The 22,313-nt window shown below is 43.9% G+C and overlaps 1 protein-coding gene across 1 annotated transcript in view; it reads right to left on the bottom strand.

Moving 5' to 3' along the window:
- LOC134958009 (volume-regulated anion channel subunit LRRC8A-like) overlaps positions 1-4,512 on the bottom strand; it is a 178,186-nt gene extending 173,674 nt beyond the window's left edge. The window contains exon 1 of the mRNA XM_063940313.1: positions 4,153-4,512. The gene's annotated coding sequence lies outside the window, so the exon portion shown is untranslated. The remainder of the gene's footprint in view (positions 1-4,152) is intronic.
- Between the last annotated feature and the right edge of the window lie 17,801 nt (positions 4,513-22,313).

The following is a 22,313-nucleotide window of genomic DNA, read 5'->3' on the forward strand; positions in this document are numbered from 1 at the left end:
AAATGGGCGTTTTTACAAGCCCCTGACGGTGTCTGAGACGCCTGGACAGGTACTAATTTGTTTGCCGGCCGTCTCATGTCGTCAACCGACCTTGCAGCGTGTTGACATTATCACGTAATTCCTAAATAAGCCATCCATTCCAGTGTCGACTCCCTAGAGAGTGACATCACCAATACAGGCAATTTGCTCCGCCTCCTCACCAACATCGTCCTCCTACATGTCGACACACACGTACCGACACACAGCACACACACAGGGAATGCTCTGATAGAGGACAGGACCCCACTAGCCCTTTGGGGAGACAGAGGGAGAGTTTGCCAGCACACACCAAAGACGCTATAATTATACAGGGACAACCCCTTATACAAGTGTTTTCCCTTATAGCATTTTTATATATGTAATCATATCGCCAAATAAGTGCCCCCCCTCTCTGTTTTAACCCTGTTTCTGTAGTGCAGTGCAGGGGAGAGCCTGGGAGCCTTCCTCACAGCAGAGCTGAGCAGGAAAATGGCGCCGTGTGCTGAGGAGAATAGGCCCCGCCCCCTTTTCGGCGGGCTCTTCTCCCGGAGTTTGTGAGATCTGGCAGGGGTTAAATACATCCATATAGCCTCAAGGGCTATATGTGATGTATTTTAGCCATAAAAAGGTATTATACATTGCTGCCCAGGGCGCCCCCCCCAGCACCCTGCACCCTCAGTGACAGTTGGTGACTGTTGGTGAAGTGTGCTGACAACAATGGCGCACAGCTGCAGTGCTGTGCGCTACCTTATGAAGACTGAAAGTCTTCTGCCGCCTGTTTCTGGACCTCTGGACCTCTTCAACTTCGGCATCTGCAAGGGGGGTCGGCGGCACGGCTCCGGGACGAACCCCAGGGTGAGACCTGTGTTCCGACTCCCTCTGGAGCTAATGGTGTCCAGTAGCCTAAGAAGCAAATCCATCCTGCACGCAGGTGAGTTTACTTCTCTCCCCTAAGTCCCTCGTAGCAGTGAGCCTGTTGCCAGCAGGTCTCACTGAAAGAAAAAAACCTAACTTAAACTTTTATTCTAAGCAGCTCAGGAGAGCCACCTAGATTGCACCCTTCTCGGCCGGGCACAAAAATCTAACTGAGGCTTGGAGGAGGGTCATAGGGGGAGGAGCCAGTGCACACCACCTGATCCTAAAGCTTTTATTATTGTGCCCTGTCTCCTGCGGAGCCGCTATATCCCCATGGTCCTTACGGAGTCCCCAGCATCCACTAGGACGTCAGAGAAAAAGGGGTGATATGCAAATGTTCCCCCGTTATTGCGCTGATCGCGCTCATTATAGTCTGGTTCAGGCGTGTCAAGCGCCTAAACCCGACTAAAATAACGGGCGCGATCATGAAGAGACAAGTTTGGGCGCCCAAACGGGTCTCATCCCACGCATTTCAGCTTGCTACCTTCGGGGATAGCGAGATGAAATGAAGTTGTCGCGCCCGTCGGCAGTAACATTAGAATTCCGCCGGCGGGCGCGATAGGGGGCAGGATGGAGGGGGGGAACATTTGACTCTGGCTCAATGTGTTTATCCGTACATCGAAATCCATACGTTAAGTGCTCGCTTGAGCTTCTGTCTCCAACTCCTCTGCTGGAGACAAATACTTTAATATCACAGTCTTTGTAAAAAGTAAGGATGGTTTGTTTAATGTAACTAGATAGCCACTCTATATGCATTCCCTGGACTCTGCTGCAGCGGGTGTTGTGGCTTTGCGGCCGATGCTTGGTGCCAACCCAGTTCTCCCTGTTTTGGGCTTCGTCAGGGCATGCAGCAAAGTCTGTGGAAAGGAGCTGCACAGCTACAAGCCGCCCCACCGAGGACCGAGACCCACACAGCTTGAAGGCACAGACGCACAGCAGTTACTGTGACCAGAGAAAAGGGACTTTTACTTGTTTTTTGAAACACCACAGACAGTGGTGCTTAGGCACAGGGAGTGAGCAATGTTGTTTATAAACAGTGCTGCTTACAGAACACCCCCTCTAGAACGCATATAGAGGGTCATTCTGAGTTGATCACTCGCTAGCAGTTTTTAGCAGTCGTGCAAACGCTAAGCCGCCGCCCTCTGGGAGTGTATTTTAGCTTAGCAGAAGTGCGAATGAAAGGATCGCAGAGCGACTACAAAATAAAAATTGTGCAGTTTCAGAGTAGCTCCAGACCTACTCCTAGCTTACGATTACTTCAGACTGTTCAGTTCCGGATTTGACATCACAAACACGCCCTGTGTTCGGCCAGCCACGCCTGCGTTTTTCCTGACACGCCTGCGTTTTTTCGAACACTCCCTGAAAACGGTCAGTTGCCTCCCAGAAACACCCACTTCATGTCAATCACTCTGCGGTCAGCAGTGTGACTGAAAAGCTTCGCTAGACCTTGTGTGAAACTACATCGGCTGTTGTGAAAGTACGTCGCGCGTGTGCATTGCGCCACATATACATGCGCAGAAGTGCCATTTTTTTACTTCATCGCTGCGCAGTGAACATTTTCAGCTAGCGATCAACTCGGAATGACCCCAATAGAGTTGCTGTCTAGTTGCCTTAAACCAGGGATGGGGAATCTTTGGCCCTGAAGCTGTTGTGGAACTACACATACCAGCATGCCCTGCAACAGTTTTAGAATGGCCAAATAGCAAAACTGTAGCAGGACATGCAGGTATGTGTAGTTCAACAACAGCTGGAGGGCCAAAGGTTCCTCATCTCTGCATTAAACAAACTAATCTTACTTTTTACAAAGGCGGTGACATTAAAGTACTTGCCTCCTGCAGAAGAGTTGGAGACAGAAGCTCAAGCGAGCACTTGACCTATGGATTTCTATGTACAGATAAGTACATAGTGCCTATTGAGAAAAAAACACTCTTATTATTATTACCAGTTATTTATATAGCGCACACATATTCCGCAGCGCTTTACAGAGAATATTTGGCCATTAATATCAGTCCCTGCCACAGTGGAGTTTACAATCTATATTCCCTATCACATGTACACACACATTCACACTAGGGTTAATTATTTTGGAAGCCAATTAACCTACCAGTATATTTTTGGATTGTGGGAGGAAACCCACGCAAGTACGGGGAGCATATACAAACTCCACACAGCTAAGGCCATGGTGGGAATCAAACACATGACCTCAGTGCAGTGAGGCAGTAATGCTAACCATTACACCATCCGTACTCTTATCCATTATTTCATATAAACTCAAAAACGTTGTTGATTAATTTTTTTGACACGTTTTTATGTATTTTATGTACTTTTTCTCTGCATTCTCATGCTGATTATTTTAAAATTGAAGATAAATTCTTACTATAATTTCTGAGTCCAAAGCACATTGTTGACACGTGCCTGGATTATTTCTATTTACTAACATTTATCTGGGACTATAGACTATAGTCCATCATCCTATTGGCAGCGAACAACACATACATACCTCCCAACATGACCCTCTCCAGGAGGGACACAATGCTCTGCTCCTGGACTTTACTCTTAATGTATGATTGGCAGCACCTGTGCTGGAACACCTTTCTTATCCACTAACCTGTTCAACACAGGTGCCAGCAATCATACATTAAGAGAAAAGTCCAGGAGCAGAGCATTGTGTCTCTCCTGGAGAGGGTCATGTTGGGAGGTATGCACATAGAGGGACGTGCAGTTATCATTATGAGGTCTATTCAATTGATGTCGGATTCTTTCTGATGGAAAGGAGCAAACATTTCAGTATTCAATTTGTAGCAAAATCCGGTTTTGGCTGTTCCCAACAATGCCAATCTGACTTTTTTTTTTAAATGGATTTGACCGTGAATCCAACAAAACACATGGATCCGTTGCTAATCCGCTGATCAACGTGTTTTCCGACAAATCAGAATTTCTGACTTGTCTGATAAACGGCAGTTTGATTGAATAGGTCGAATCTGGATTCAATCTTAAATTGTCGGAAACTGCCATTTTTTCTGACAAGTTAGGAATTTCAACTTGAATTGAATATACCCCTATATCGATATATTCTCATGGGGAATTGGAGGACATGTGAGCTAATTCGTTGGGATCCATATTGTTCTTTCGGTTGCCTAATCTTGTTTGTCAGAACCATGCAGGCTGTCAGGATTTTGGACTATTTCATGCATGTACTAAGTGTTCCTTGTACCTTACCTTCTGTTCTGCACAGATTTCATGATTTCTCTCAGTCTTGTAATCTCCATGCAGACTTCAGTTTCCAAGCTGCAGCATGTGTCTGTGTTACTCTGTCCTGATTAAGCCACCTGTGTAGGTTTCCCTTGTGTGAGTAATCAGCAGGATCTTGTTTACAGCTTCTGGTATCTCTGTTCATTGTGTTCACAAGAAGTTCCAGCAGCCATGTTTTCTGGTCAGTTGAATAGACTATTCACCAGTAGGAGTGCTGTTTACTCTCAGCTGACTCCTTTCACCATTGGCAGTCTACCTAAGGGTATAAAACAGGACTCCAGGAACAGAAATGGGCCTGTGCAACTTGTTACATAATGTGAGTGACAAATGAACCTGCATCTTGTCTCCTGTGCAGCTATACCAGGTCCAGCTTTATTCTTCAGCTGGTAACCAGTCTGGTCCAGCATATCCTCAGCCGATAACCAGTCTGATACTGCATATCCTCAGCTGATAACCAGTCCAGTCCTGCATATCCTCAGCCAGTCCGATCCAGCTGTATTCCTTAACCAGTAGCTGTTAGGATCTCCTGTTCTGTGCTGCCACGTCGCCATGGCAACCGGGAGGCAAGTGTTAGCAAAGTAACCTGAGCACAGCTGATACTCCGGTCCGGGTTTTTACTGTGTAGTGGTTACAGGCTCTGTGCACGGCAGGGAATCCGGCGCTGGTTTTGTGCTCACAGTCTGTGAGGTCTGAGTGGGGCGTGGACAGCACCTGCTATATAAACCATCCTCTCAGGCTAGGCAAATGCTGCTGAATCTTTGTTTGTTAGTCAGTTCCAGAGAGTTAGCTAGTACTGTGTGACTTTGTATTTACTTGTTGCTTACTGCGAATAGGCCTTGGGATTCGGTACTTCATTCTGCCAATCCGGACCTAGCAGTACGACTGGAGTCAGTTGTTTAACCTGCTGGGGTTCTTTTGCTATTCTGTGAACCCAGCAGGTTTGCGGCTGTACTCTCAGACCTGCTTGCTTAATCCTCCCTCACTGTGCAGGGCGTCCAGGTGTCAGTTTAGTGGCAGTAAGCTGAACCTGTGCCCTGCAAGTGGGGGTTAGGATTGTGGATACTCTCCTTGTGTCTATATTTCTATCTCTGACCAAGGAGTTTATTCCCACACCCGTTGGTAACCCTTTGGGGTTTTTTTCTGTTGCTCTTAGCAACATCATTTCGGGTGCTCCACATGTTAAATCACTACATCTTGCTTCATTGTCCGCTCTATTCCATCTGAGCATTCCTGACACTAGGGAGACACCCAATTCCTGAGCCTTTGGGCTTCCCCGTTCACTTTGTGTTTATTAGTTATTCCATCACCTCCTGTGTATGTTGTGTTATACTGTCTGTGAGTTCGTTTGCTTCGCATCCCTCTCTGTTCATACACCGGTATACTCCTGTTAGCACTGGTGTGCGTAACAGTAGCCAGTCCAGTCCAGCAGCTTCTCTTCAGCCAGCTGTATTCCTTAACCAGTAGGAAGTCCCGTCCAGCTTTAACCCTTCTGCCGGTAACCAGACAGGCCAGCTTTAACCCTTCAGCCGGTAACCAGTCCAGCCCAGCTTAACCCTTTAGCCGGTAGCCAGCTCGGTCCAGCTTTATTCTTCAACTGACAACCAGTCCGGTCCAGCTTTATTTTTCAGCCGGTAACCAGTCCAGTACAGAACCACTTAGTGATCCACTACCAGTAATACATACCTGAGGCAGTTCTAATTGCTACCCAAATCTTAAGCAAAAAAGTTATATTCAGCCTTCTCGATTCCATCCCTGATTCGCAGCCATTGGACATCAACCATCACTTGAAGCAGGTAACACTGTGCATTAAACCGTGACACATGGCATTCTTGAAGGATTGCCCCATTCTTATCATGCCTATGCTGATGTTTTTTTTCCAAGAAGAAGGCTGACTCTCTTCCTCATCATTGTCCTTATGACTGTGCTATTAGTTTGGTTCCTGACACCAGACTTCCTAAAGGCTGGCTACAGTATATGCCCTGTCCCTGCCTGAAACCAAGACTATGGATGATTATATTCAGGAATAAATCAAGCCATCCAAGTTTCATGTAGGTGCAGTATTCTTCTTTGTGGGCAAGAAGGATGGATCACTGCATCATTGCAGGTATACATAATTTATCCTCACACACTTTAACAACTGACCAAAAAAAACTCCTCCAAAAGGGTCTCAATTTTGCCCCCAGTAAAGAACCGAATCTGTTTGAATTATTCTTGTCTCTTAACAAAATAACAAGAGACCTTTGTAGAAAAAGATATTTTGCATGTAAGAATCTAGAAAGGCAAAACAAAGATGGCACTCCTATCATACTAGATGAGGCAGATGAGGAAGGACTTCAAACATTGGAACAACTATTAAGAGAAAATACAGATGAGGTCCTTTTACATGATCATAGTGCGAATCAGTCCATGGGCAAAACAGCTAGATTTAAAAAGAAATCACAACTCTTTCCTATTAATCAGAAGAGTACCGCAATTACGTTATTTTATAACAAAACGTTAACAGACTTTAAATCATTATGTAAAAAAGGGAAGAACACTCACAATAAGAGCAAAAAGAAGTATCACCCCATGTCATTTAATAACAATTTAACTAAACCTGAGAGGAAGGCATTGAAAGAACTTAGGGAATTGAACACATTGGTTATAAACTGCAGATAAGGGGGGTGGGATCATCATACAGGATCGCTCAGATTACATCTTAGAAGCAGAGAGACAGCTATTTAATGAGGAACACTACAGATGTTTGTCTGGTGATCCCACCCCCCCTGTACCAAAAGGAATATGAAAACTTGTTGGCGAGATCCCTAGCGGAGGGCGCAATTACAAAAGAAGAATATAAATTTTTGTTATGTCCCCACCCTATCACTCCAATTTTTTATCATTTACCAAAATTTCACAAGTCACTTAGTGCACCTCCTGGTCGTCCCATTATTTCTGGTATTGGGTCCCTCACTTCTGATTTGTCACAGTTTGTCGATGCTCACTTACAGGGCCACGTCAGCAAACTGAACTCTCATATCAAAGACACAAAACACTTTCTACAGAAAGTCTCTGAGATATGCTGGACAGAAGGGTGGGCATTTCTAACACTCGACGTTCAAGCATTATATACTAATATTCCGCATAAGGCAGGATTAGAAACAATAAAACACTATCTGAGTGGAGATGAGAGTATAACACAGGAGCGACATGACTTTGTAACGGAAGCTATAGAATTCATTTTAACACATAATTATTTTTTATTTGATGGCACTTATTATTTACAGACACTGGGGACGGCCATGTGGACCAGATTTGCACGCAGTTTTGCAAATCTATTTTCAAAGAAAAACTCATATGGGGCGGCCCATATAGAGATGATCTGGTCCTCCATGGCCTTTTTATTGATGATTTATTTATTATATGGAAAGGGGGTTATCAACGAGCACTAGAATTTGTTCAGTATTTAAACACTAATGATTTTAATTTAAATTTCACTCACAATTTTAGTATGGACACTGTTGTCTTTTTGGATATTGCGCTCTCTGCTAGGGACAATATCATTATTCCATCTAATTATGTAAAACCTGTAGGTGCATCTAATTATCTCCATTATATGAGTAATCACCATAGACCATGGGTTAAAAACATCCCCAGGAACCAGATAGTGCGTCTTAGAAGAAATTGCGCGGGGGATGAGGACTTCCAGTCTCAAATGGAAATTATGCTAGGGCATATTTCTAGAAGGGGATACCCAGATAGACTTCTTAACAATGCAAGAGAATATGCTAAGAAGCTATGCAGGAAAGACCTATTAAATAAACCTAGTTCATCACTAATAGAAATAGGAGCACCTTCTATTAGTGCACAGGAAAGTTTCATCCCCTTAGGGAAGAGGAGCTCCATTAGTCCAAATACTGAAGAGTTTAAGAATAAAAATTTCATTTTTTTTATCCAAATTTAATAATAAATCTAGGGAAATAAAGAAAATTATATGTGATAATTTTGCCATATTGGAACAGGATTCAATTCTAAAGAATGCAATAGATATAAAACCAGTAGTAGTGTTTAAAAAGAATACAAATTTGGGTAATATGTTAGCCCCAAGTATGTTGAAAACCCAAAAAGAAACTAAAATGGAGAGGACTACGAATTGGTTAAATATTAAAACTGTCGGTTGTTATAGATGCAACAAATCTATCTGCCTCACATGTAAACATATACTAAATAAAACCACTAGTATAACATCTAACCATAATGGGGACATTTTTGACATCAAACAATTTATAAATTGTGAATCTAACTACTGTGTATATGTCCTCCAGTGCCCTTGTTCCCTACAGTATGTAGGAAGAACTACAAGAAGCATTAAGAGTAGGTTTAGGGAGCATAAGTGCAATATTATCAACAAGAAAACAAAACACAGTGTTTCTAGGCACTTTGCAAAACATCATGGGGGGGACCCCAGAGGCTTGTCTATTGAGAGATTTGTTATTACAAAACAAGGTGGAAATAGATTTAAGCAGCTTTGTATAGGTGAGTCGTCATGGATATTTAAATTAGAGACACTCATACCAAATGGATTAAATGAGGCACTTGATTATACATGTCTAGACAATTGAAGAATAGAATATATGATTATGGGAATAATCTTCAATACTATTTAGATTACCATTTCATTCAGATATAGGGGGGGTTTCTTTAGGTACCATATTAGCAGCCTACTTGTAGTAACGTAGGGAGAACCGTATATGTATATAAAGGAAACACCTTGAGTCTGTAATGTTCTTATTGGAGTAAGATCATACAAAGACCCAAGAATAAATAAGGGTCATATATAGGGTTAAATCAATTATGTCCTTTATTATTTATCATTTATGTATATCAATAATTTGTACTATTTCTATTTTTACTCACTTATTGGTTAGTATATGTATATTGGGTTGTGCATATACATATACATGTGCATGCATACGGATGTGTTTGTATTTATATTTAAAACATAGGTCCCTAATATATACTAAATGTCATACTGTGGGATTATACATATACAGGAAAACATTTTTTGTATATAATGCGTATTAACCTGTGTGAGAACAGACTAGAAAGAATGTGGAGAATATTATATTTGGGGTACCAAAAATGATAGGTATATATCTGATGGGATTCTCTCTCTTTTGTGTGTGAGTGATACACCTGAAGGTTAAATTATGTCTATGTTTGAACTTCATTGAATTCACACACAGATGGGAGACATCATAATTAAATTCTAATAAGGTTGGGAGACCTTTCCGCGCATATTTTATATCTTATATTTTATTTGTGTCTATTTATTTATGAATATGTGTTTAGAATAACCAAGATGTTCTGATAAAGTTATATACATATAATAAAAGTGTGAGGATAAACATAAATGAAACATAAGTGCCCACAGCTGTAGCTAATTGATAATTAAGGCCAGCTATAAAAGAGGATCAATCTAAAGGAGTGTCAATCTTGAGGAAGTCCCAAGGCATTGTGGGACGAAACGCGTTGATACTGCACTCCTGAAAACTTACACTGGTATACCATCACGGGAAGCTGAGAGCACTGATCACCGTCCACTATCCACCCTGCTAATACATCTATCCGGGAGAGGTGGTGAACTTCTGCAGCCACAGGCAATCCAGCACCGCAGCTATCTGGCCGATCAGTAAATATCGGAGTGAGCACACCTTGGCTGAGAGTCTGCAGTTCCACCTATAAGGATATCCCATCCCGGCGTACATCACTCGGGGCGGTGACGGCCTCACCACCGGGTGAAGAAAAGGGACGGATACGTCATCCTAGCAGGGAGAATCAGTGGTAACTATACATACTGCTTTCAGTTTCACACTGAACTGTTTCTATTACAGCCGGGACGCCGGCATACAAAGTAGCAACTCCGTGTGTGGACTAGAGATGAGCGGGTTCGGTTTCTCTGAATCCGAACCCGCCAGAACTTCATGTTTTTTTTCACGGGTCCGAGCGACTCGGATCTTCCCGCCTTGCTCGGTTAACCCGAGCGCGCCCGAACGTCATCATGACGCTGTCGGATTCTCGCGAGGCTCGGATTCTATCGCGAGACTCGGATTCTATATAAGGAGCCGCGCGTCGCCGCCATTTTCACACGTGCATTGAGATTGATAGGGAGAGGACGTGGCTGGCGTCCTCTCCGTTTAGAATTAGAATAGATTAGAGAGACACTTGATTTACTAATTTTGGGGAGCATTAGGAGTACTCAGTAGTGTACAGTGCAGAGTTTTGCTGATAGTGACCAGTGACCACCACTTTTATTTATAATCCGTTCTCTGCCTGAAAAAAGCGATACACAGCACACAGTGACTCAGTCACATACCATATCTGTGTGCACTGCTCAGGCTCAGGCCAGTGTGCTGCATCATCTATTATCTAAATAATATTATATATATCTGTCTGACTGCTCAGCTCACACAGCTTATAATTGTGGGGGAGACTGGGGAGCACTACTGCAGTGCCAGTTATAGGTTATAGCAGGAGCCAGGAGTACATAATATAATCCGTTCTCTGCCTGAAAAAAGCGATACACAGCACACAGTGACTCAGTCACATACCATATCTGTGTGCACTGCTCAGGCTCAGGCCAGTGTGCTGCATCATCTATTATCTATATATAATATTATATATATCTGTCTGACTGCTCAGCTCACACAGCTTATAATTGTGGGGGAGACTGGGGAGCACTACTGCAGTGCCAGTTATAGGTTATAGCAGGAGCCAGGAGTACATAATATATTATATAGTGAGTGACCACCAGACACACAGTGCAGTTTATTTAATATATCCGTTCTCTGCCTGAAAAAAGCGATACACACAGTGACTCAGTCAGTCACATACCATATCTGTGTGCACTGCTCAGGCTCAGGCCAGTGTGCTGCATCATCTATATATATTATATATCTGTCTGACTGCTCAGCTCACACAGCTTATAATTGTGGGGGAGACTGGGGAGCACTACTGCAGTGCCAGTTATAGGTTATAGCAGGAGCCAGGAGTACATAATATTATATTAAAATTAAACAGTGCACACTTTTGCTGCAGGAGTGCCACTGCCAGTGTGACTAGTGACCAGTGACCTGACCACCAGTATATAATATTAGTAGTATACTATCTCTTTATCAACCAGTCTATATTAGCAGCAGACACAGTACAGTGCGGTAGTTCACGGCTGTGGCTACCTCTGTGTCGGTACTCGGCAGCCCGTCCATAATTGTATATACCAGTGACCTAACCGTGGTTTTTTTTTCTTTCTTTATACATACATACTAGTTACGAGTATACTATCTCTTTATCAACCAGTCTATATATTAGCAGCAGACACAGTACAGTGCGGTAGTTCACGGCTGTGGCTACCTCTGTGTCGGCACTCGGCAGCCCGTCCATAATTGTATATACCACCTAACCGTGGTTTTTTTTTCTTTCTTTATACATACATACTAGTTACGAGTATACTATCTCTTTATCAACCAGTCTATATATTAGCAGCAGACACAGTACAGTGCGGTAGTTCACGGCTGTGGCTACCTCTGTGTCGGCACTCGGCAGCCCGTCCATAATTGTATATACCACCTAACCGTGGTTTTTTTTTCTTTCTTTATACATACATACTAGTTACGAGTATACTATCTCTTTATCAACCAGTCTATATATTAGCAGCAGACACAGTACAGTGCGGTAGTTCACGGCTGTGGCTACCTCTGTGTCGGCACTCGGCAGCCCGTCCATAATTGTATATACCACCTAACCGTGGTTTTTTTTTCTTTCTTTATACATACATACTAGTTACGAGTATACTATCTCTTTATCAACCAGTCTATATATTAGCAGCAGACACAGTACAGTGCGGTAGTTCACGGCTGTGGCTACCTCTGTGTCGGCACTCGGCAGCCCGTCCATAATTGTATATACCACCTAACCATGGTTTTTTTTTCTTTCTTTATACATACATACTAGTTACGAGTATACTATCTCTTTATCAACCAGTCTATATATTAGCAGCAGACACAGTACAGTGCGGTAGTTCACGGCTGTGGCTACCTCTGTGTCGGCACTCGGCAGCCCGTCCATAATTGTATATACCACCTAACCGTGGTTTTTTTTTCTTTCTTTATACATACATACTAGTTACGAGTATACTATCTCTTTATCAACCAGTCTATATATTAGCAGCAGACACAGTACAGTGCGGTAGTTCACGGCTGTGGCTACCTCTGTGTCGGCACTCGGCAGCCCGTCCATAATTGTATATACCACCTAACCGTGGTTTTTTTTTCTTTCTTTATACATACATACTAGTTACGAGTATACTATCTCTTTATCAACCAGTCTATATATTAGCAGCAGACACAGTACAGTGCGGTAGTTCACGGCTGTGGCTACCTCTGTGTCGGCACTCGGCAGCCCGTCCATAATTGTATATACCACCTAACCGTGGTATTTTTTTCTTTCTTTATACATACATACTAGTTACGAGTATACTATCTCTTTATCAACCAGTCTATATATTAGCAGCAGACACAGTACAGTGCGGTAGTTCACGGCTGTGGCTACCTCTGTGTCGGCACTCGGCAGCCCGTCCATAATTGTATATACCACCTAACCGTGGTTTTTTTTTCTTTCTTTATACATACATACTAGTTACGAGTATACTATCTCTTTATCAACCAGTCTATATATTAGCAGCAGACACAGTACAGTGCGGTAGTTCACGGCTGTGGCTACCTCTGTGTCGGCACTCGGCAGCCCGTCCATAATTGTATATACCACCTAACCGTGGTTTTTTTTTCTTTCTTTATACATACATACTAGTTACGAGTATACTATCTCTTTATCAACCAGTCTATATATTAGCAGCAGACACAGTACAGTGCGGTAGTTCACGGCTGTGGCTACCTCTGTGTCGGCACTCGGCAGCCCGTCCATAATTGTATATACCACCTAACCGTGGTTTTTTTTTCTTTCTTTATACATACATACTAGTTACGAGTATACTATCTCTTTATCAACCAGTCTATATATTAGCAGCAGACACAGTACAGTGCGGTAGTTCACGGCTGTGGCTACCTCTGTGTCGGCACTCGGCAGCCCGTCCATAATTGTATATACCACCTAACCGTGGTTTTTTTTTCTTTCTTTATACATACATACTAGTTACGAGTATACTATCTCTTTATCAACCAGTCTATATATTAGCAGCAGACACAGTACAGTGCGGTAGTTCACGGCTGTGGCTACCTCTGTGTCGGCACTCGGCAGCCCGTCCATAATTGTATATACCACCTAACCGTGGTTTTTTTTTCTTTCTTTATACATACATACTAGTTACGAGTATACTATCTCTTTATCAACCAGTCTATATATTAGCAGCAGACACAGTACAGTGCGGTAGTTCACGGCTGTGGCTACCTCTGTGTCGGCACTCGGCAGCCCGTCCATAATTGTATATACCACCTAACCGTGGTTTTTTTTTCTTTCTTTATACATACATACTAGTTACGAGTATACTATCTCTTTATCAACCAGTCTATATATTAGCAGCAGACACAGTACAGTGCGGTAGTTCACGGCTGTGGCTACCTCTGTGTCGGCACTCGGCAGCCCGTCCATAATTGTATACTAGTATCCAATCCATCCATCTCCATTGTTTACCTGAGGTGCCTTTTAGTTGTGCCTATTAAAATATGGAGAACAAAAATGTTGAGGTTCCAAAATTAGGGAAAGATCAAGATCCACTTCCACCTCGTGCTGAAGCTGCTGCCACTAGTCATGGCCGAGACGATGAAATGCCAGCAACGTCGTCTGCCAAGGCCGATGCCCAATGGCATAGTACAGAGCATGTCAAAACCAAAACACCAAATATCAGTAAAAAAAGGACTCCAAAACCTAAAATAAAATTGTCGGAGGAGAAGCGTAAACTTGCCAATATGCCATTTACCACACGGAGTGGCAAGGAACGGCTGAGGCCCTGGCCTATGTTCATGGCTAGTGGTTCAGCTTCACATGAGGATGGAAGCACTCAGCCTCTCGCTAGAAAACTGAAAAGACTCAAGCTGGCAAAAGCACCGCAAAGAACTGTGCGTTCTTTGAAATCCCAAATCCACAAGGAGAGTCCAATTGTGTCGGTTGCGATGCCTGACCTTCCCAACACTGGACGTGAAGAGCATGCGCCTTCCACCATTTGCACGCCCCCTGCAAGTGCTGGAAGGAGCACCCGCAGTCTAGTTCCTGATAGTCAGATTGAAGATGTCAGTGTTGAAGTACACCAGGATGAGGAGGATATGGGTGTTGCTGGCGCTGGGGAGGAAATTGACCAGGAGGATTCTGATGGTGAGGTGGTTTGTTTAAGTCAGGCACCCGGGGAGACACCTGTTGTCCGTGGGAGGAATATGGCCGTTGACATGCCAGGTGAAAATACCAAAAAAATCAGCTCTTCGGTGTGGAGGTATTTCACCAGAAATGCGGACAACAGGTGTCAAGCCGTGTGTTCCCTTTGTCAAGCTGTAATAAGTAGGGGTAAGGACGTTAACCACCTCGGAACATCCTCCCTTATACGTCACCTGCAGCGCATTCATAATAAGTCAGTGACAAGTTCAAAAACTTTGGGTGACAGCGGAAGCAGTCCACTGACCAGTAAATCCCTTCCTCTTGTAACCAAGCTCACGCAAACCACCCCACCAACTCCCTCAGTGTCAATTTCCTCCTTCCCCAGGAATGCCAATAGTCCTGCAGGCCATGTCACTGGCAATTCTGACGAGTCCTCTCCTGCCTGGGATTCCTCCGATGCATCCTTGCGTGTAACGCCTACTGCTGCTGGCGCTGCTGTTGTTGCCGCTGGGAGTCGATGGTCATCCCAGAGGGGAAGTCGTAAGCCCACTTGTACTACTTCCAGTAAGCAATTGACTGTTCAACAGTCCTTTGCGAGGAAGATGAAATATCACAGCAGTCATCCTACTGCAAAGCGGATAACTGAGTCCTTGACAACTATGTTGGTGTTAGACGTGCGTCCGGTATCCGCCGTTAGTTCACAGGGAACTAGACAATTTATTGAGGCAGTGTGCCCCCGTTACCAAATACCATCTAGGTTCCACTTCTCTAGGCAGGCGATACCGAGAATGTACACGGAAGTCAGAAAAAGACTCACCAGTGTCCTAAAAAATGCAGTTGTACCCAATGTCCACTTAACCACGGACATGTGGACAAGTGGAGCAGGGCAGGGTCAGGACTATATGACTGTGACAGCCCACTGGGTAGATGTATGGACTCCCGCCGCAAGAACAGCAGCGGCGGCACCAGTAGCAGCATCTCGCAAACGCCAACTCTTTCCTAGGCAGGCTACGCTTTGTATCACCGCTTTCCAGAATACGCACACAGCTGAAAACCTCTTACGGCAACTGAGGAAGATCATCGCGGAATGGCTTACCCCAATTGGACTCTCCTGTGGATTTGTGGCATCGGACAACGCCAGCAATATTGTGTGTGCATTAAATATGGGCAAATTCCAGCACGTCCCATGTTTTGCACATACCTTGAATTTGGTGGTGCAGAATTTTTTAAAAAACGACAGGGGCGTGCAAGAGATGCTGTCGGTGGCCAGAAAAATTGCGGGACACTTTCGGCGTACAGGCACCACGTACAGAAGACTGGAGCACCACCAAAAACTACTGAACCTGCCCTGCCATCATCTGAAGCAAGAAGTGGTAACGAGGTGGAATTCAACCCTCTATATGCTTCAGAGGTTGGAGGAGCAGCAAAAGGCCATTCAAGCCTATACAATTGAGCACGATATAGTAGGTGGAATGCACCTGTCTCAAGTGCAGTGGAGAATGATTTCAACGTTGTGCAAGGTTCTGATGCCCTTTGAACTTGCCACACGTGAAGTCAGTTCAGACACTGCCAGCCTGAGTCAGGTCATTCCCCTCATCAGGCTTTTGCAGAAGAAGCTGGAGGCATTGAAGAAGGAGCTAAAAGGGAGCGATTCCGCTAGGCATGTGGGACTTGTGGATGCAGCCCTTAATTCGCTTAACAAGGATTCACGGGTGGTCAATCTGTTGAAATCAGAGCACTACATTTTGGCCACCGTGCTCGATCCTAGATTTAAAGCCTACCTTGGATCTCTCTTTCCGGCAGACACAGGTCTGCTGGGGTTGAAAGACCTGCTGGTGACAAAATTGTCAAGTCAAGCGGAACGCGACCTGTCAACATCTCCTCCTTCACATTCTCCCGCAACTGGGGGTGCGAGGAAAAGGCTCAGAATTCCGAGCCCACCCGCTGGCGGTGATGCAGGGCAGTCTGGAGCGACTGCTGATGCTGACATCTGGTCCGGACTGAAGGACCTGACAACGATTACGGACATGTCGTCTACTGTCACTGCATATGATTCTCTCAACATTGATAGAATGGTGGAGGATTATATGAGTGACCGCATCCAAGTAGGCACGTCACACAGTCCGTACTTATACTGGCAGGAAAAAGAGGCAATTTGGAGGCCCTTGCACAAACTGGCTTTATTCTACCTAAGTTGCCCTCCCACAAGTGTGTACTCCGAAAGAGTGTTTAGTGCCGCCGCTCACCTTGTCAGCAATCGGCGTACGAGGTTACATCCAGAAAATGTGGAGAAGATGATGTTCATTAAAATGAATTATAATCAATTCCTCCGCGGAGACATTGACCAGCAGCAATTGCCTCCACAAAGTACACAGGGAGCTGAGATGGTGGATTCCAGTGGGGACGAATTGATAATCTGTGAGGAGGGGGATGTACACGGTGATATATCGGAGGGTGAAGATGAGGTGGACATCTTGCCTCTGTAGAGCCAGTTTGTGCAAGGAGAGATTAATTGCTTCTTTTTTGGGGGGGGTCCAAACCAACCCGTCATATCAGTCACAGTCGTGTGGCAGACCCTGTCACTGAAATTATGGGTTGGTTAAAGTGTGCATGTCCTGTTTTGTTTATACAACATAAGGGTGGGTGGGAGGGCCCAAGGACAATTCCATCTTGCACCTCTTTTTTCTTTTCTTTTTCTTTGCATCATGTGCTGATTGGGGAGGGTTTTTTGGAAGGGACATCCTGCGTGACACTGCAGTGCCACTCCTAGATGGGCCCGGTGTTTGTGTCGGCCACTAGGGTCGCTAATCTTACTCACACAGCTACCTCATTGCGCCTCTTTTTTTCTTTGCGTCATGTGCTGTTTGGGGAGGGTTTTTTGGAAGGGCCATCCTGCGTGACACTGCAGTGCCACTCCTAGATGGGCCCGGTGTTTGTGTCGGCCACTAGGGTCGCTAATCTTACTCACACAGCTACCTCATTGCGCCTCTTTTTTTCTTTGCGTCATGTGCTGTTTGGGGAGGGTTTTTTGGAAGGGACATCCTGCGTGACACTGCAGTGCCACTCCTAGATGGGCCCGGTGTTTGTGTCGGCCACTAGGGTCGCTAATCTTACTCACACAGCTACCTCATTGCGCCTCTTTTTTTCTTTGCGTCATGTGCTGTTTGGGGAGGGTTTTTTGGAAGGGCCATCCTGCGTGACACTGCAGTGCCACTCCTAGATGGGCCCGGTGTTTGTGTCGGCCACTAGGGTCGCTAATCTTACTCACACAGCTACCTCATTGCGCCTCTTTTTTTCTTTGCGTCATGTGCTGTTTGGGGAGGGTTTTTTGGAAGGGCCATCCTGCGTGACACTGCAGTGCCACTCCTAGATGGGCCCGGTGTTTGTGTCGGCCACTAGGGTCGCTAATCTTACTCACACAGTCAGCTACCTCATTGCGCCTCTTTTTTTCTTTGCGTCATGTGCTGTTTGGGGAGGGTTTTTTGGAAGGGCCATCCTGCGTGACACTGCAGTGCCACTCCTAGATGGGCCCGGTGTTTGTGTCGGCCACTAGGGTCGCTAATCTTACTCACACAGCTACCTCATTGCGCCTCTTTTTTTCTTTGCGTCATGTGCTGTTTGGGGAGGGTTTTTTGGAAGGGCCATCCTGCGTGACACTGCAGTGCCACTCCTAGATGGGCCCGGTGTTTGTGTCGGCCACTAGGGTCGCTAATCTTACTCACACAGCTACCTCATTGCGCCTCTTTTTTTCTTTGCGTCATGTGCTGTTTGGGGAGGGTTTTTTGGAAGGGACATCCTGCGTGACACTGCAGTGCCACTCCTAGATGGGCCCGGTGTTTGTGTCGGCCACTAGGGTCGCTTATCTTACTCACACAGCGACCTCGGTGCAAATTTTAGGACTAAAAATAATATTGTGAGGTGTGAGGTATTCAGAATAGACTGAAAATGAGTGTAAATTATGGTTTTTGAGGTTAATAATACTTTGGGATCAAAATGACCCCCAAATTCTATGATTTAAGCTGTTTTTTAGTGTTTTTGGAAAAAAACACCCGAATCCAAAACACACCCGAATCCGACAAAAAAAATTAGGTGAGGTTTTGCCAAAACGCGTTCGAACCCAAAACACGGCCGCGGAACCGAACCCAAAACCAAAACACAAAACCCGAAAAATTTCAGGCGCTCATCTCTAGTGTGGACCCAGTATTAAAAGACTGCTTAGTACAGTGTTACACACTGTCTATTCAGGACTTCAGCATATATCCATATAAAGTGTCACCAAGGCAGCTATTTAATCAACCTTACATATTTTATGCTAATTAGGGATATTCCCTTGTTCAAACTGGCCATATGCACATTTGAAAAGTGATTATTGTTTTAGATTTTAGATGTATGTCTTTGTGTATGTATATGTAATAAATGTTATTTGAGATATTTGTGGACGTCTCCCGATCTCTTCACTGATATAAACAGAGCCACTCCTACAATATATGTTTATATTTTTATTTTTATATATATATAATTCAACACTGCCTATATTTAGGAAAGCAAAAAAATCAGTAACACACAGCGCGATGTTTTAAATATTTATCCATGTATGTACCTGTATGCCTAAGACTCTAACTAAGTCTTAAAAACATACGCTGCAGTGTGTTGAATTCTTCTTTTTTTATATACATATTCACCTTTGATATATTTTTAATTAGCGCCGGGAGGGTGGAATTGGCATACCACCAAGAGACAAGTTCTCTTTATCCTTTCCACTGCATCATTGCATCAACTACCATGGCTTTAATAAAATCATTGTCAACTCATAACCATTACCCCTCATATCAGTCCTGTTTAACCAGCTATCTGAGGCCATAGTATTCTCCTAGATTGATCTACAATCTGATTCGGTTTAAGGAGGGAGATGAATGGAAGACTAAAGGTTATTACGAGTAGTCAGACATGCTGTTAGGGTTATCAAGGCCATTATCAGTGATGTCCTTCGGGAATTCTTGTGCAAGTTCTTTGTGCTTCTTTGGAAGAACACTGTTATCATGTTCAGTCTGTGCTTCAGAAACTTTGAGAAAATAACCTCTAGGCTAAATTGGAGAACTGTGAGTTTAAGACAGCAAAGACTTTATTTCTGGGATATATAATTTCTCCCAAAGGCTTCTCCACGGACTCCAGTAAGATGCAGGCAGTCCTTGATTGGGTCAGTCCCGCCAACTTAAAGGCCATCTAGCAGTTCCTGGGCTTTGCAATTTAGTATTGCAGATTTATTCACTAATTTTTCACAATAGTTGCCCCAATTGTGGAAATAATCAAGAAAGGTGCTGATATCTCCCATTGGTCACAATTGACCCTCCAGGCCTTTGAAAACCTGAAGAAGGCATTTGTTTCTGCCCCAGTTCTCTGACATCCTAATCTGGAGTTGCCATTTTTCGTAGACGTGGATGCATCTGAAGTAGGTGTCGGAGCAGTCTCGTCTCATAAAGAATACATAATTCATCCTTACTCTTTCTTCTCTCACACATTCTCCCCTGTAGAAGCTAACTATGATGTCGGCAGTAGGGAACTTTTAACCATCAAATTAACTTTGGAGGACTGGAGGCATTGGTTGGAGGGTGCACGACATCCTGTCACCATTTTCACTGATCACAAAAATGTATCCTACATTGAATCTGCAAAGAGATTGAATTCCAGACAGGCACGTTGGGCACTGTTCGTTGCTTGATTCAACTTTAACATCATCTATAGGTCTGGGACTAAGAACATTAAGGCTGACACTTTATCACAAAGTTTCCTTCCGGTACAAGATACTTGAAGACCATTGATACAGATTATTCTTGCTACACATAATCTTGCTGGTCTCACTCAAGACACAAATTCAGTCCTTGCAGGCTCAGGCACCTTCTGCAAAACCTTCCAGGCTTCTGTTTGTCCCTGAAAGACTCAGGGGTGCAGTCCTCACTGACTTGCATTCTAATAAGGTCTCTGGATATCCGGGTGTTACCAGAACCGTGGAACTGCTGTCTCACTCTGTATGTTGGCCATCTATTACTCAAAATGTGCAAGATTTTTTTCAATCATGTAACACCTGTGCCAGAAACAACATTTTTTGAGTATCTCCCTCCAGGAATCTGCTACCTTTACCTGGACCCTCCAAACCATGGTCACATATCTCCATGAATTTTATCGTAGACCATCGGGTATCTTCTGGATACACCACTATTTGGGTAGTAGTGGAATGTTTCAACAAAATGGCCAATTTCATTGCTCTGGTTAAACTGGCTAGTGCCAAATAGCTGTCAACACTATTTATCCAGCATATGTTAAAATTACATGGATTACCTCAAGATACTGTATTGTCTCAGGTAGAGGTACCCAGTTTATCGCCTGCTTTTGGAGATCTTTCTGTTCTAAATTGGATATTAATCTCAGCCTCTCTTCAGGTTATCAGCCACAATCTAATGGACAGACGGAATGTGTGAATCAGTCTCTAGAGCAGTATCTCCAATGCTGTGTGTCAAAATGTCATGACGACTGGGCAGAACAGTTACTGCTGGCACAGTTTGCCAGTGTTCTGCCCAGACAATGACATTACAGGGATTACAATTCCTGTCATTCTTCTTCTCCTTCTGTGTTGGCATTTGTTTGTGTTTCCAGTTATCATCCCAGTTCTAATGCTTTTGATCTGACTGAACAACATGTTCCTTCTAGTCCTGTGTCTTGTCTCCGGATGATCTTAAAAAAGGTGCATCAAGCTCTTGGTTAGGCTCCATTCTACTCAAAAAGATTCTCTCTCTTCAAGGTGGGGCATGGTTACGAGCCGCCGCGGCTCATCCTTCTGATTGGTCCTAGTCATTACTAGTTGATCAGGACATCACAGGACTTCTGCTTGGTGATCCCTCCCGGGTGCTTAGCAACTGGGATGCCAGGCAGCTGTCTCCTGGTTACAGGAGATACCGGAGTAGTACATGCAGCACTGCAGCTGCACAAAGTTTATGTAGTTAAACTTACACTCCCAGACTGGCTCCCAATTGGTTTAGCAACGTGTTATAAGGTACTTATAAAGCAGATGGGAGGGCAGATTAATTCCAGTACTATAAGGATTGTAACAAAATATGCAAAAAGAAATCAGAGCATCTAAAATAGAAACGGAAAAGCTAATAGCTAAGTAAATCAAACGACAAAAAGTTTTTTTAAATACATCAACAGCAAAAGATTAAAGAAGGAGAGTATTGGCCCTTTAAAAGGCAAGTTGGGCATCCTAATCAAAGATGACAATGATGTAGCGGAAACATTACATTTGTTTTTCTCATCTGTATTTACAAGAGAGGAATAGATGGCGGGATTAATGCATTATCTCAGCAATGTTAATGTCCCACTGCTAAATGCTTATTTAAGTGAGGTAGTAGTCTGTGACTGCTTAAAAAAAGATTAATAAGTGACCTGGTCCCGATGGAATTCACCCAAGGGTTCTCATGGAGCTACACTCCAAACTGTCAAGACCTCTATATTTGATTTTCAAATACACACTTACATCAGGCATGGTTCCCAAGGACTGGCAAATAGCGGAAGTAGTGACAATATTTAAAAAGGGGAGAAAATCTGATCCGGGTAATTATAGTCCACTAAGTCTTACATCTATAGTGGGGGAAGTACTGGAAGGTATTTTAAGAGATAGAATACAGGAGTTCCTTGAAGCCAATAATGTTACTAATAGGAACCAACATGGATTTGTGAAGGATAGAGCATGTCAAACTACATTAACTTAATAGGCT

This window comes from Pseudophryne corroboree, chromosome 9, assembly GCF_028390025.1.
Source record: "Pseudophryne corroboree isolate aPseCor3 chromosome 9, aPseCor3.hap2, whole genome shotgun sequence".
Lineage (NCBI taxonomy): Eukaryota > Metazoa > Chordata > Amphibia > Anura > Myobatrachidae > Pseudophryne > Pseudophryne corroboree.